The sequence below is a fragment of the Vicugna pacos genome, chromosome 27 (assembly GCF_048564905.1).
Source record: "Vicugna pacos chromosome 27, VicPac4, whole genome shotgun sequence".
In the NCBI taxonomy this organism is placed as follows: domain Eukaryota; kingdom Metazoa; phylum Chordata; class Mammalia; order Artiodactyla; family Camelidae; genus Vicugna; species Vicugna pacos.
The window spans coordinates 6,878,070-6,893,363 of record NC_133013.1 but is presented as its reverse complement, the minus strand read 5'-3'; the positions used below and the strand labels follow the sequence as shown (position 1 = coordinate 6,893,363).

Here is a 15,294-nt window from a genome sequence, read left to right as displayed (position 1 = left end):
GAAGCTTACTGCTTGAAGGCACAGCAAATGAATAGAGGGGGAGGAAAGCCGGAGATGAGCTAATTCAAGCAAGAAACTGAATCACAAGGAGTTAAGAGAAAATTGAGAAAAGGGAAAGGGTGTGGCCAGAGGGAGATAGAAGTGTTACAAATGATATAAATGCTAGTCAGTGTAATTTTTATTGCCAGGTACTGTTCTAGACCCTAGGATACAAGGTTAAAAAGGATAGCTTGTTTCTGTCCTCAAGGACTTTAAAATAACTTGGGAAAATTAGGCTGCAGAGAAGGGGAGCAGTGAACACCCACTGGGCACTTGCTGTTTCCTCCATGCACTGGTGATCCGCACATTGTTTGTTTTATTTCATCTAGTGTTCACCGTATCCTATGTGGTGGGTACCTTCAGAACCTCACTCTGACTCCAGGCTCTTTTTTTCACCCTTTCTTAAAATAGGCATGATGATACTTCTTCCATAGTAAAGCAGACACAAGGTGTGTACACGAGGACCCATCCAAACCTTTCTAAGTTATTGTGTCTCAGTTAAATGTCTCTAAGAAAATCTCCTCTCCCTTCCACGCACCTTCCAACAAGGACACCTGCCGATGCCACATGCGCACTCAGAGCTGTGGCAGCAGACAGAGCAGCAACTGGAACTGTAAGAGGGGGACACTCAAACAGAGCCCCCCTCAGCCGGTCTGGGTCTGAGGGATGCTCTGACCTACGGCTCTACCTATCCCCCACCTGACATCCAACACAGACCACAGGCGACGGACAAAGTCAGAGGAGCTGATTTCAGTCAAGGCAGCTCTCTGCACCCTGTCACACTAGATAAACCAGTGGTTGGTCTGGTGTCATGTAGACAAAACAACTTGATGAGTAAGTTTTTCACTTCCCCCAACTCAAGTCAGCATGAATCTAGGGTGGTGCCTGCCAAGTATGTGGGCAAATTGGGGCCCCAAACACATTGCCATTTGCCATGCTGGAGGCAGCCCCGCTTTCCCACTGCCCTCAAAGTGGTTTGCTTTGGAGTTGGGGGCAACAGAAGGAAGCTAAGACTGGGAAACTGACAACTAGGATGGGGCTAACCTGAAAAGGTCTCAGGGGTTTCCCAGGTTTAGTTACTCTCTTGTCCAGAGTGGGGTTGGCAGAGACTTTGACATCACCCCAGCGTGTGCCTGTGTGTGACTGACCAGGCTGTAACAAAGGCTTTCTCGGAATCTGAGGTTAAGAAAGATGAAGGGCAGGGGCCACCTGTCTGTCTGCAATGGGCATATTACATAATAATAGCTTTCTCTGATCTTCCTTCTGCCTGTTCATGGTTTCTCTACTTCCTTTCAACTTTGTAACGTGACACCCAGCTGCTGGCTTCTTATCTCTGCTACCTGCCCCCACCTCCCAAATCTCCTCAGATTCACACAGAGAACAGAGACCCCTCCTGTTTTGAAGCCTGGAGGATCACACCATTTCCCTTACCATCCCTTTGTTTGCTGGACTCGTGGTTTAGTGATGCTGTAGCCAGTTGAAGACCATTCATCCTGCCTCCATGTCTCCCTCTCCCAGTTTAGTCTAAGGTTACTTACTCAGGAAGTTCACATGCCCCCCTAAGCCAGGAGGACCCACCTCGGGGCCAGGATAAAGCCTAGATTTGAATATTTCATCTGGAGATTTTCCACTCCTACATAAACTCAGGAGATGAAAAACAAGACTGCTGACTTTCTTAGACTGATGCTTGGAGGATAAAAAAGAACCCTGTGCCATCAGGCTGAGCCCAGGAGAGACGGCATCTCCCAGGGCTGCACAGCTGAGGGGCAGGAGAGGTTCAGGAGCAGGTGGCTTGGTGATGAGCAATAACAGGGCCAGCCCAGGTCAACACTTCTGGGTCTGAGGACTCCTAAGCTGCTGGCTCAGTGGGAATATAATGAGAGTGTTTTCCAAGTGTCCCAAACTTGGAAACAGATCATTCCCATCAAAATAAACAGATTACTTTGTAAAGAGTTCTCTGCCTGCCTTTTTCGCTCCTTCTAAAAAGGAGAACTGTGGTTTGAAGGAAAAAAAAATGTCCTCTGTGTAGCTTTTCTCAAAGACACTGTGATGAGCAGGAGTTCCCTGTCAGGGGTCCCCAACTGCCTGGGCCTCTCAGAAGCAGAAATGGAGACACCCACATAATCTCAACAGTGAAAAAGCCAATTATCAAACTGCACAGGCTAATGATGATATGAGCATCAGCAGTGTCCTTTATTTCTAGATCTAATTCCTGAAGTTAGTATGTTAACTTTGGGGGGAATTAAGGTCTGTGTCCTGACAAAAGAAAGTACCTGCAATCACATAAGTGTGTTGGTTGGGTTTTGTGGGGGGGGGGGGTTTGGTGGAAAAGAATGTTAAAAATTGAGAAAAGAAGTAAGAATCCACAGGAAAAGGAAAAACCCACTAGGAAAGGCAAATATGTAGTAAGGACTGAGGATCAACTGCTTGAATAGTTTAAAGACAAAAAATGGCAAAAGCAACTACAACTGTAATAAACAGATAAAAGATAAGCAAGAAAGATGTAAAATATAACATAAAAAACAAATGTAGGGAAGGGCAGTTAAAATGTAGCTCATTTAGCATGTGATTGAACTTAAATGACTATCTTATTTAAAACAAGTAGATATAATTACAGGTCAACATATATGAAACCCATGGTAACCACAAAACAAAAAATCTACAATAGAACATAAAAACTAGGAAGAAAGGAACACAAACATTCTGCTAAGGAAAATCATCAAACCACAAGGAAAGAAACAGAAAGAAGAAATGAACATAGGAGAACTAGAAAAACAACTGGGAAACAAATAATGAAGTGGCAATAGGTTCATCTCTATCAGTAATTACTTTAAATGTCAATGGACTACATGCTCTTGATCAAAAGACAAGGGTGGCTGTTTGGATAAAAAAAACAAGAGTCATCACTACGCTTCCTAAAAGAGACTCACTTCAAAGCTAAAGACACACACAGACTGAAAGTGAGAGGTTGGAAAAGGCATTTCCTGCTAACAGAAACAAGAAAGCAGGGAAAGCAGTTTTCCTATCAGACAAAATAAACTTTAAAACAAAGGTTATAACAAAAGACAAAGAAGGGCAATTTGTAATGACAAAAGGGTCAATACAAGAAAAAAAAGTATTCCATTCCTTAACACATGCACCCAAAACAGTAGCATCTAAATAAATATAAAACCAAACACGAATAGACATAAAGGAAGAATTGACAATAATAAAATAATAATAGGGGATTTTAAAACCTCAACTTAAATGAATGAACATGTCATCCAGACAGAAAATCATTAAAACAGCAGTTGTCTTAAATGATACAATAGACCAGTTAGTGTTAAAACACATTACAGGACAGTCCATTCAAAACTAGCCGAATACATCTTTTTTTTTTTCCCCCAAGTGCAAAGCCTTGCTCGGGACATGAAGCAAGCGGGTAAGAAGAGCTGAGAATTCCAAGAACAGACCAGAAAAGTGGCTCACTGTAGGAAGAGGCATCCACCAGGTCAGGCATCACCCAGGGGTCATGGCAAAGGTTTTGAGGAAACAACCATGCCGGATACTGCTCTCTGAATGAATACAGGCAAACAACAAAAATAATGATGATAAAAACTGCATCCTCCCATCTCGCCAGCCGCCTGGCTTGGGGGCAGCCTCTGGTGCCCCAGGATTGCAGGACTCGCGTGTTGAGATCAGCCTCCTTCCTGGAGGCCTGCGCGGTTGGGTCAGGGAGCAGCAGGGCAGACCGCAGAGGCGGCAGCGGAGGCGGCGGCGGGAGAAGGGGGCGCTGCCCTGAGCCAGCCTGTGGATTAGCTCCCATCTCCCCAGCTGCCTGGCTTGGGGGCGGCCTCTGCTGCCCCAGGTTCCCTGGAGGATTATCCTCAGGTCAGCCTGTTCCTGAGAGGCAGGCGTGGTGCAGTCAGTGTGCCGGAGCAGGGGCAGCGACAGCAACAGCGGGAAATGGGAGCACATCCCCCGTCTAGCATGGAGCAGCCCCAATCCTGCCATCTCCAGCGCTGCTGCTGCTGCCACTGCCGCCGCCGCCTCGCCCTACTGACCACAGCCGGCCTGCCTCCCAGGAGCAGGCTGACAGGGAGAAACTCTTTCCAGGAAGCTCTGGCAGCAGAGGCTGGCCCGAGGCCAGGCAGCGGGGGAGATGGGAGCAAGTGGACTGGCTCTCCCAGGGTAGCCGCCTTCCGCTGCCGCCGCTGCCGCCACTGCTGCCTGCTGTCCATCCCCGGGGCGGGGCTGCACCCTTCCTCCGGGCACCAGCATCAAGCACTCAAGGCCCACTGGCGAGAGGTGTGCAGCCCGGGACCATCCTGACTCATGGGCTCAGAGGAGGCACTGGGCATGGGCGTGGGGTGGAGGGAGGGATGGGGACGTGGAGGTGGGGCACGGAATTGGAATGGCCTCCAGCCCCGCCCGCCCAGGCCGGGAACCTGGGACCCAGGGCTGTGTGCCTGCAGTCGGGCCTGGGATCCCTGTCTGGAGGCTTTCGCCACGGAGATCACAACCCGGACCTGGTCCCGCTCCCTCGAGGAGAGGGGTGAGGAGATCCGCTGGGGTAGGGGTGCACTCCGGGTGTCGGCTGTCGGGGGATCCGGCGGTGAGGAGGACAGGCTGAGGGGGAGGGGTTTCTGGGAGTGGAAGTGACCCGGCTGAAGGGTGGGGGGTAATTCAGGGGTGAAGGGTGATGGGACTACCTCTGGATGGTAAGGGGGACCTGGGGTGAGGCATGAGGGGTCAGCTTGGTTTGCGGGGGCTGTAGCTTAGGACCTAGTGGGGCGCATACCTGGGGCAGGGACTTGGCTGGGAGGAGAAGCAGCCTTGTCTTAGGGGTGCAATGGATCGGATCGGGGACCTGGCCTGGCAGGGGGTGGGGAGGCATTGACTGGGTGGGGGTCGGTGAGCAGGGAGAGTGGGGCTGATGGGGTGTGGCCTGGCCCTGGGCCCCTGGTGTTCTAGCTGGGTGCCGGGACCCTGTGGGGGGCGCGGTGGGGGCGTTGGGTTTGGGGACCTGGCCAGCCCTGGCCGCGGCCTGGGCGCGCCCCACCGCCCCACCGCCCGGCTCCACTCACAGCGTCCCTACTGCAGGGGCCCCAGCCAAGCTTCCGTGCTCCGGGCGAGCAGGAGGGGGAGGGGCGCTCACCGCCGCGCACGAGCGCGGACGCGGGAGCGCGCCCAGAACGTGAGGACGCTGGATGGGAGCTGGGTGCTCCTGGACCAGCTCCCGGAGGAGGAAGGCGGCCTGGGGTCTGGGCCGCCCGCCGCTTGCTGTCACCTCTGCTGCTGTCGCGGGACAGGTAAGGGGGCGCTGGTCGGGGCTCGCAGGTCAGGGAGTCGGCGGGTGAGGCCTGGGCTGTACAGCTGGGGAGGCGCACGGGGAAGGAGGGGTGCGATGTGAGGTCCAGGCCGCGCATCCCGGTTGGGACCCTGAGGCGGGTCCCGGGCCGCTGCCCTGGTTGGGGTGCCCCTCCCCCCACATTAGTATTCACTGAACCCCGTGGCTTTCTTGGCTGCTGCTCATATGCGGGTTTGGGAAAGTGGGAGCAGCCCAGGGAGATGGGAGGGCGCTGGACGGCCCTGGACCAGCTGAGACTAGTCCTCAGGCTGTGCGTGGCTTTCCCGCGCAGGTGGACCTGCCCTGGGAGTGGAGGCCGCCCCGGACCCTGTGGGTCACAGGCGAGCTGGGGGCAGAAGAAGGGGCGAGGCCGGGCCTTTGGGAGCTTGTTAGCCTGCCCCCGAGATCTAAAGCTTCTGACCAGTGTACTTTCTGTCTTTTGAGGACTCTCCCTCCTGTTTTCCACAGTGGCTGCACCAAACGACATTCCCACCGACAGTGTAGGAGGGTTCCCTTTTCTCCACAGCCTCTGTAGCGTTGATCCTTTGTGGACTTTTCAATGATGGCCATTCTAATTGAGGTGAGCTGACACCTCATTGTAGTTTTGACTTGTATTTCTTTGGTAACTAGCAACATTGAGCCTTTTTTCATGTGCCTCTTACTGGTCACTGGTATGTCTTCATTGCAGAATTGCTTCTTGAGGTCTTCTGCCCATTTTTGGATTGGGTTGTCTTGCGATTATTCAGTTGTATGATCTGTTTCTATATTCTGGAAATTAACCCCTAGTCAGTCTCATGTTTGGCAAATATTGTCTCCCATTTCGTAGGCTGTCATTTTGTTCTGCTTGTGGTTTCCTTTGCTGTCAAAAGCTGATGAATTTTGTTTGGTGCCGTTTTTGTGTTTATTTGTGCTTTTATTTCTATTGCTTGGGTAGACTGCCCTAGGAGAACATCGCTGAGGTGTATGTCAGATAATGTTTGGCATATATTTTCTATGCAGAAACCAAATGGTTAACTCTGAGAAATGAAATACAGTGCTTGAAATAAGAATTTTACTTGATGACATGAATAGATATTATAATTCATGTGGAATAAAATAATTTTTATTTATAAAAATAAAACAAATTTGAAACAGATGGAAAGATACTGAAGACAGGAGTAGATTAAAAATTTGTAGGACAATGTTAATGAATGTAACATGTATAATTCAAGTTGAAAAGGAAGAGAGAATTTAGGGGTGAGGCAGGGAGATAGGAGGAGAAAAAAGTACAAAAATGTGTATTTGATTATAATAAAACAGGTCAGTAATCAACAACAGGGAGAAAAACAAAGGAAGCCACACGAAGGATCATAACAGTTTTATTGCTCAGAATAACTAATATGAAGAACTCAAAAAAGCAGCTGTTGTGAAAGATATAGGAGCAATTACTGACTCCTCAAAGGAAACTATGCAAATGGGAAGAGAGCAGAAAATTTAATTTTAAAGAAGAGATTCACTGAAAAGGGAACCAGATTGCAAGTTAATCCAGTTCTGGGTGAGATGTGGTTCTGACAGTAGAACACTCTGGCACAATATAGTCCAGTTTAAGGATTAATAATAACAATATGTGCTATGTGCCAAAACCTTTTCTAAGCTCTTTATATGCATTATCTCATATCTTAACATTCTAAGTTGCAGCTACAGTTGTTACTACTTTTTGCAGATGAAAGTCAAATTCCTATAGTTGTGCAACTGAATAATGTTCTGCAATGAGAAATTGGTAAAATTATGATTGAAATCAGTGCACCCTGACTCTAGTGATTTTTCTGTAGTTTTCATAATTGTATAATTGTATTTCATGGTTGTATATGCAAAGTGATGAATGAAAATCCTATTAGGTACCCAGGGCCAGACAGGTACAGAGGTGAGGAGACCGTCTGATCCTTCTTTGTCCTGAAAGCAGGAGCAGTTCTGTTCATGAGGACACAGTGACTGTCGCTGACAAAATTCCTCTCAGTATTGTTAAAGCTCATATAATAAACCCTCTATGACTAGATGCTGTTATTCTTTGTCTTCACAAACCACAGGAGAGGTTACTTGTTATTGATTGATGCCATACAGCCTCAATAGTATTGTTTGGGTGGTCAATTTTGGCTGCTTTTTAATGGGTTAAAGAAGCAGTAAACTCAGAAGCGTCCATATTGTTTTATATTGTCATCAACAACAAAACAAATCCAGACTTGGTAAAAAGAATCTGACTTAGTAAAAAAAATCCCCTGTGGTTTTGAAAATGTTATTTTATCTGTATGCTTTGTCCTACATCAGTTTACCATATATGCACAGAAATGTTTCTTTACTCTTTATTATTTTTTCAAATCTATTTGATTATTCTTACACCAATGCCACCTTATTAATGCCTTCATACTAAATCTTGATAATTTACAGGGTGATTCTCAGCTTTGCTAGTCTTCAGAATTCTCTTGTGCATTCTTGGCCTTTATGGTTTCCATATAAATGTTAGATTAATCTTGGCAATTTCCACAAAAGCAATTAAATATTTTTGACCTTTCAGAGAGGTCTACTGAAATACTTCTTTCTGACACCTTGTTACAAATTTTGCAAGTGGGAAAGACATCATTTTGGGGAGGCTTCCGTAGGTAACAGAAATCACACTCATTTGGGAAGAACATGTAGAAAATGCCTTTTTCCTTTGCTGCACAGAAGGGAATTGTAAAGTTGTCTTGATGATGTACATATAGGAGAGAAGTACAGATACAAGGGTCATGACAAAGGTCACCACAGCACAGGCGATGACCATCTGCTCTATAAGGCATGTTTCTAAGCTGGAGATCTTTAGGAGAAAGGCTGCATCAGAGACAAAGTGGTCAACAACATTGGAGTCATAGAGTTCCAAGTTTAGTTCTAGACTAAGTGGGGGAATTATCATCAACAAGCCAGAGGTCCAGCAACAAAGGATGAGTCTTCTAGAGACCTTCTTGTTCATGATAGTCACATAATGTGGGGGTTTGCAGATGGCTATATATTGATCATAGGCCATGGTGACCAGGAGAAAAAATTCAGTATCAGCAAAGAGGCCAGTAAAAATACTCGAATGGCAAAATTGTCATATTCGATTGTCTTGTCACCTGTTGATAGGTTGTACAAATATTTGGGAGCACAAGCAGATGTAAGTGAGATTTCTAAAATGGAGATATTTTGTAGGAAAAAGGACATGGCAGTTTTCAGGTGAGAATCTCTGAAGGTGAGGGAGATGATGGTTAGGTTCCCAGTTAGATTCAACATGTAGGTGAGAAATAGAAATGTGAAAATCACAATCTTCATTTGTGGATCGTCAGTCAACCCCAGAAGGATAAATGTTGTTATTTTGTGGTTTCTCATCATTGACTTCTGCCTTTGACTCAGTCTGCACTTATGATTCAGAGATATTTGATATGAGGGGAGTGATATTAATGTCACATAGGAAAAAAAGTATTACTCAACAAACTATGTAAAACTATCAGAGATGTAATTAAAACATTTTTTATTATAAACATTGTTTTCTATTTTTCACAATTATAAAAAAGTTTTACAAGAAGTATCATTATAACTTTTTATTGGAATATTTTCAGGATAATTGCTAGAAGTAAAACTTCTTCAATAAATTGGAAGTTTATTTTTAGAAAGATAATGAGCTAATCATGTAGGGTAAAGTAATTAACATTACCCTCCATGTTCACCAGTGCAATAGTAACTTTGGATAGACATTCATGTTATTATTAGCAACTTTTTTCCTTTATACAGCATGAGGATTATTACCTTAAGTGATCCAGGGATTTATCTGTGTCAAGGCTAGGTTCCAGGTTATTTTGAGGTATAAATCACATAGAATGTATGCGTTATAATTGTACAATTTGATGAATTTTCACAAATATATACACCTCTAAACCAAAATCCTAATAAAGACAGAGCATTTCCATCTTTTCTTATTTACCCCCTCTCCAGTCACAGGCAGCCAGCCATGTACTTCCTGTCATTATAGGTTCAGTTTATTAAAAGTCTATTGTGTTTTCTAGAGTTTTGTACAGTTGAATTATACGATATGTATGCTATGGAGCCTAGCAACTTTCACTTAGCATAAAATTTTGGAAATTCGTGTTTGTTATTGCATAAGTAACTCATGAAAAGTTGATTTTAGTGACTCGTGTTAAAATTAAAGCTTTATTTAAAAGGGTGAACATACACCAATGAAACTACCACCACAGTCAAGATAGTAACATAACCATCACTCCCCAAGAGGTGCAAATTCCAAAATTCATCCAATTGTACATCTGAAATATGTGTAGTTTACTGTATAGGAGAATGACTATAACTCAATTAAAAAAATTTGGTGGATTTCAGTATATTAATAGTATTTTGAAACCATTACCATTATCTAATTTTAGAACATTTTTATCATCCCCGAAACAAAACCAGTATTAGTCACTTCCATGCCCCACTACTTCCAGTTACCAGCAAGCAAAAATCTATATTCTGTCTCTGTGGAATTGTCAATTCTGGACTTTTCATACAGTGGAAAATTAGGATAGTGGTCTGTTGTGACTGGCTTCTTTTGCTTAGCATGTATTCAAAGTTCATTCATGGAGTAGCGTATATTATTTCTTTATTTCTCTCTTTTTTTTTTTTTTGCCAAGTCCTCTTCCGTCGTATTGATGTGCTGCAGTTTGTATATCCATGCATCTGTTGGTGGACATTTGGGTTGTTTTCACTTTTGGGATACTATTGTGAATCATGCTCCTACTAGCATCCAGTTTCAAATTTGTGTGTGTACATATATTTTCAGTTCTTTTTGGTATGTGCTGAGGAGTAGAATTGCTGGCTCATTTGGTTACTCTTTGTTTAATTTTTGAGGAATTGCAAAGTTGTATTCCAAAGGTGATGCACTATTATGAATATTCAGCAAAGAAACATTGTTTCAGTATCTTCACATCTTTGCCAACACTTGTGTTGTCTGTCTTTGTTTTTGTTTTAACCATCCTAGTGGATGCAAAGTGGCATCTCATTGTGGTTTTAATTTGCATTTCATCAGTGATTAATGGTGTTGAGTATCTTTTTATGGGTATTTTGGCCATTTATATATCTTCTTTGAAGAAATGTATATTCAGAGTCTTTGCCTCTTTTAAAATTGGGTGTCTTTTAGTTATGGGGTGTTAGAGTTCTTTATATATCCTCTATAGAAGTCCCTTATCAGGTATATGACTTTCAAACATTTCTCCCATTGCATGGGTTGTCTTTTCAGTTGTTAATAGTGTTGTTTAAAGCACAAAAGCTTTAATTTTGATAAAGTCCGATTTATTCATTCTTTTTGTTATATGTGATTATGCTGTCATTTCTAAGAAATTGTTTTTTAATCCAAGGTGACAAAGATTTAATGTATTTTTCAAGAGTTTTATATTTTTAGTACTTACATTTGAGCCTTGGGGCCAGCTTGAGTTAACTTTTGTTTATGTTGTGAGGTAGGTGTCCATTTTCACAATTTTGTACGTGGTTATAGAGTTGCCTCAGCACCATTTGTTGAAAAGCTGTACTTTCCTCATTGGATGATCTTGGCACTCGTGTTGATATGTGTTGACTGTAAATATAAGGGTTTACTTCTGGATCCTCAGTTCTAATCTGTTGGTCTAAAATATCTATCCTTATGCAGGATAATGTTTTGATTACTGTAGCTCTATATTAAGATTTTGAAGTCAAGAACTGGGAGTCCTCTAGTTTTTTTACCTTCATAGATTGTTTGGCTTAGTGTTGATCCTTTTATTTCCACGTGAATTGTAGTGTCAGTATGCCACTTACTGCAAAGTCGCAGCTACAATTCTGATAGAGATAGCAATGGGTTTGTAGATTCATTTGGGGAGTATTGTCATCTTAACAATATTAAGCCTTCCAGATGATGAATATGAGATATCTTTCCACTCTGAGGCTTTCTTTAATTTCTTTCAGAATGCTTTGTAAATAGTTTCAGAATGGTTTTATAATCTTATACTTATTTTGTTAAATTTATTCCTATTTTGTTCTTTTAAATGTTGATATGTATGGAACTATTTTCTTAATTTCATTTTCAAATTGTGCATTACTAGTGTATAGAGATGCAATTGATTTATTTTATTGACCTTGTTCCCTCCAAACATTTTGAATGTAGTACTTGAAACAGTCTTGTGCATTTTGTGGACTTGCTATCTACGTGATCACATCACTTACTAAGAGAGTTTCACATCTTCCTTTTCTGTCTTTTTTTTTCTTTTATTTATTTTTCTGCCTCTAATTGCCCTTGTAGAAACCTCCAGGGCAGTGTTGAATAGAAGTATTGAAAGCAGACATACAATGTATAATTTTTTTTATGTTACTGGGTTTGTTTTTTAAGTATTTTATAGAAGATGTTGATGTCTATTCACAAGGAATACATATTCATAAGGTCTGAGGGTTTCTTTACTTGTGATGTGTATGTCAGATTTTGGGATCATAGTGATCCTGGCCTCATAGAATAAATTGGGAAGTGTTTTCTATTTTCTCCAGGTGTTTGTGAAAGACTGATGTTTTATTCTCTAAACATGTGGTAAATTTCACCATTGAAGACATCTAGATCTTGGGTTTACTTTATGGGAAGTTTTATTTTTAACATTTTTTATTGAGTTATAATCATTTTACAATGTTGTGTCAAATTCCACTGAAGATCTCAATTTTTCAGTTATACATGAACATACATATATTTGTTGTCACATTTTTTTCTCTGTGAGCTACCAGAAGGTCTTGTATACATTTCCCTATGCTATACAGTATAATCTTGCTTATCTATTCTACATTTTGAAATCCCAATCTGTCCCTTCCCAGCCCCCACCCCCTTGGCAACCACAAGTTTGTATTCTATGTCTCTGAGTCTGTTTCTGATTTGTATTTGTATTTGTTTGTTTGTTTTAGATTCTGCATATGAGCGATCTCATATGGTATTTTTCTTTCTCTTTCTGGCTTACTTCACTTAGAATGACATTCTCCAGGAACATCCATGTTTCTGCAAATGGCATTATGTTGTCGGGTTTTATGGCTGAATAGTGTTCCATTGTATAAATATACCACCTCTTCTTTATCCAGTCATCTGTTGATGGACATTTAGGCTGTTTCCATGTCTTGGCTATTGTAAATAGTGCTGCTATGAACTTTGGGGTGCAGGTGTCATTTTGAAGTAGGGTTCCTTCTGGATATATGCCCAGGAGCAGGTTTCCTGGGTCACATGGTAAGTCTATTTTTAGTCTTCTGAGGAATCTTCATAGTTTTTCCACAGAGGCTGCACCAAACTGCATTCCCACCAGCAGTGTAGGACAGTATCCTTTTCTCCATAGCCTCTCCAGCATTTGTCATTTGTGGATTTTTGAATGATGGCCATTCTGACTGGTGTGAGGTGATACCTCATTGTAGTTTTGATTTTCATTTCTCTGATAATTAGTGATATTGAGCAATTTTTCATGTGCCTATTTATCATTTGTATTTGTTTCTTAGAGAATTGCTTGTTTAGGTCTTCTGCCCATTTTTAGATTGGGTTGTTTATTTTTTTCTTATTAAGTCATATGAGCTGCTTATATATTCTGGAGATCAAGCCTTTGTCGGTTTCATTTGCAAAAATTTTCTCCCATTCCATAGGTTGTCTTTTTGTTTTACTTAATGGTTTCCTTTGCTGTGCAGAAGCTTGTAAGTTTAACTAGGTCCCATTTGTTTATTCTTGCTTTTATTTCTATTGCTTGGGTAGACTACCCTAGGAGAACATTTTTGAGATGTATGTCAGATCATGTTTTGCTTATATTTTCTTCTAGGAGGTTTATTCTGTCTTGTCTTATGTTTAAATCTTTGATCCATTTTGAGTTTATTCTTGTGTGTGCTGTGAGGGAGTGTTCTAGCTTCATTCATTTACATGCTGCTGTCCAGTTTTCCCAACACCATTTGCTGAAGAGCCTGTCTTTATTCCATTGTATATTCTTGCCTCCTTTGTCAAAGATTAGTTGACCAAAAATTTGTGGATTCATTTCTGGGCTCTCTATTGTGTTCCATTGGTCTATATATCTGTTTTTGTACCAGTACCATGGTGTCTTGATGACTGTAGCTCTATAGTATTGTCTGAAGCCTGGGAGAGTTATTCCTCTAGCCTCTTTCTTTTTCTTCAGTAATGCTTTGGCAATTCTAGGTCTTTTGTGGTTCCATATAAATTTTATTATGATTTGTTCTTGTTCTGTGAAATATGTCCTGGGTAATTTGATAGGGGTTGCATTAAATCTGTAGATTGCCTTGGGCAGTGTGACCATTTTAACAATATTGATTCTTCCAATCCAAGAGCATGGAATATCTTTCCACTTTTTGAAGTCTTCTTTAATTTCCTTCATCAGTGGTTTATAGTTTTCTGTGTATAATTCTTTCACCTCACCTCTTTGGTAAGATTTCTTCCTAGGTATTTTATTGCTTTGGGTGCTATTTTAAAGGGGATTTTTTCATTACTTTCTTTTTCTGTTGATTCATCATTAGTGTAAAGAAGTGCAACTGATTTTTCAATGTTAATCTTGTAACCTGCTACCTTGCTGAATTCTTCCATCAGCTCCAGTAGTTTTTGTGTGGACCTTTTAGGGTTTTCTATAAATAGTAATGTCATCAGCATGTAGTGACATTTTTACCTCTTCTTTTCCAATTTGGATCCCTTTTATTTCTCTCTCTTGCCTGACTGCTGTGGCTAGGACTTCCAAGTCTCTGTTGAATAGGAGTAGTGATACTGGGCAGCCTTGTCTTGTCCCAGATTTTAGTGGGAAGCTTTTGAGTTTTTCACCATTGAGTACTATGCTGGCTGTAGGTTTGTCATATATAGCTTTTATTATGTTGAGATATGTTCCCTCTATATGCACTTTGGTGAGAGTTTTTATCATAAATGGGTGTTGAATTTTATCAAATGCTTTTTCTGCATCTGTTGAGATGATCATGTGGTTTTTGTCCTTTCTCTTATTGATGTGATGTATTACATTGATTGATTTGCATATGTTGAACCACCCTTGTGTCCCTGGGATGAACCCCACTTGGTCATGATGTATAATTTTTTTATGTGCTGTTGGATTCTATTCGCTAATATTTTGGTGAGGATTTTTGCACCTATGTTCATCAGAGATATTGGCCTATAATTCTCTTTTTTAGTTGTTTCTTTGCCTGGTTTTGGTGGCTTCATAGAGTGAGTTTGGGAGTATTCCCTCCTTTTCAATCTTCTGGAAGAGCTTGAGAAGGACTGGAAAGAGTTCTTCTTTGTATGTTTGGCATGATTCTCCAGTGAAGCCATCCGGTCCTGGACTTTTATTTGTAGGGAGATTTTTTATTGCTAATTCAATTTCATTTCTAGTGACTGGTTTTGTTCAAGTGGTCAGTTTCTTCTTGGTTCAGTCTTGGTGGACTGTATTTTCCAGAAATTTGTCCATCTCCTCTAGGTTATCCATTTTGGTTCCATATAGTTTTTCATAATATTCTAATATGATATTCTGTATTTCTATGTTATTTGTTGTAATTTCTCCATTTTCCTTTCTTATTTTGCTTATTTGTGCTCTCTCTGTTTTTTCTTTGTGAGTTTGGCCAGAGGTTTTTCGATTTTATGTACTCTTTCAAAAAACCAGCTTTTGGTTTGATTGATTTTTTCTGTGTTTTTTTAAATGTCTATTTTATTTATTTCCTCCCTGATCTTTATTATATCCTTCCTTCTGCTGCCTTTTGGGGTTTTTTTCTCTTTTTCTCTAGTTCTTATAGCTGGTGGGTTAGATTGTTGAGATTGTTCTTTTTTGAGGAAGGCCTGTATCGCTATAAACTTCCCTCTTAGCACTGGCTTTGCTGTGTCTCATAAATTTTGTGTGTTGTGTTTTTGTTGTCATTTGTCTCAAGGTACT

The 15,294-nt window shown here is 41.7% G+C and overlaps 1 pseudogene; it reads right to left on the bottom strand.

The window, feature by feature from the left end:
• Nucleotides 1-7,925: 7,925 nt before the first annotated feature.
• On the bottom strand, nt 7,926-8,746 carry LOC140689649 (olfactory receptor 6C68-like; annotated as a pseudogene).
• Between the last annotated feature and the right edge of the window lie 6,548 nt (nt 8,747-15,294).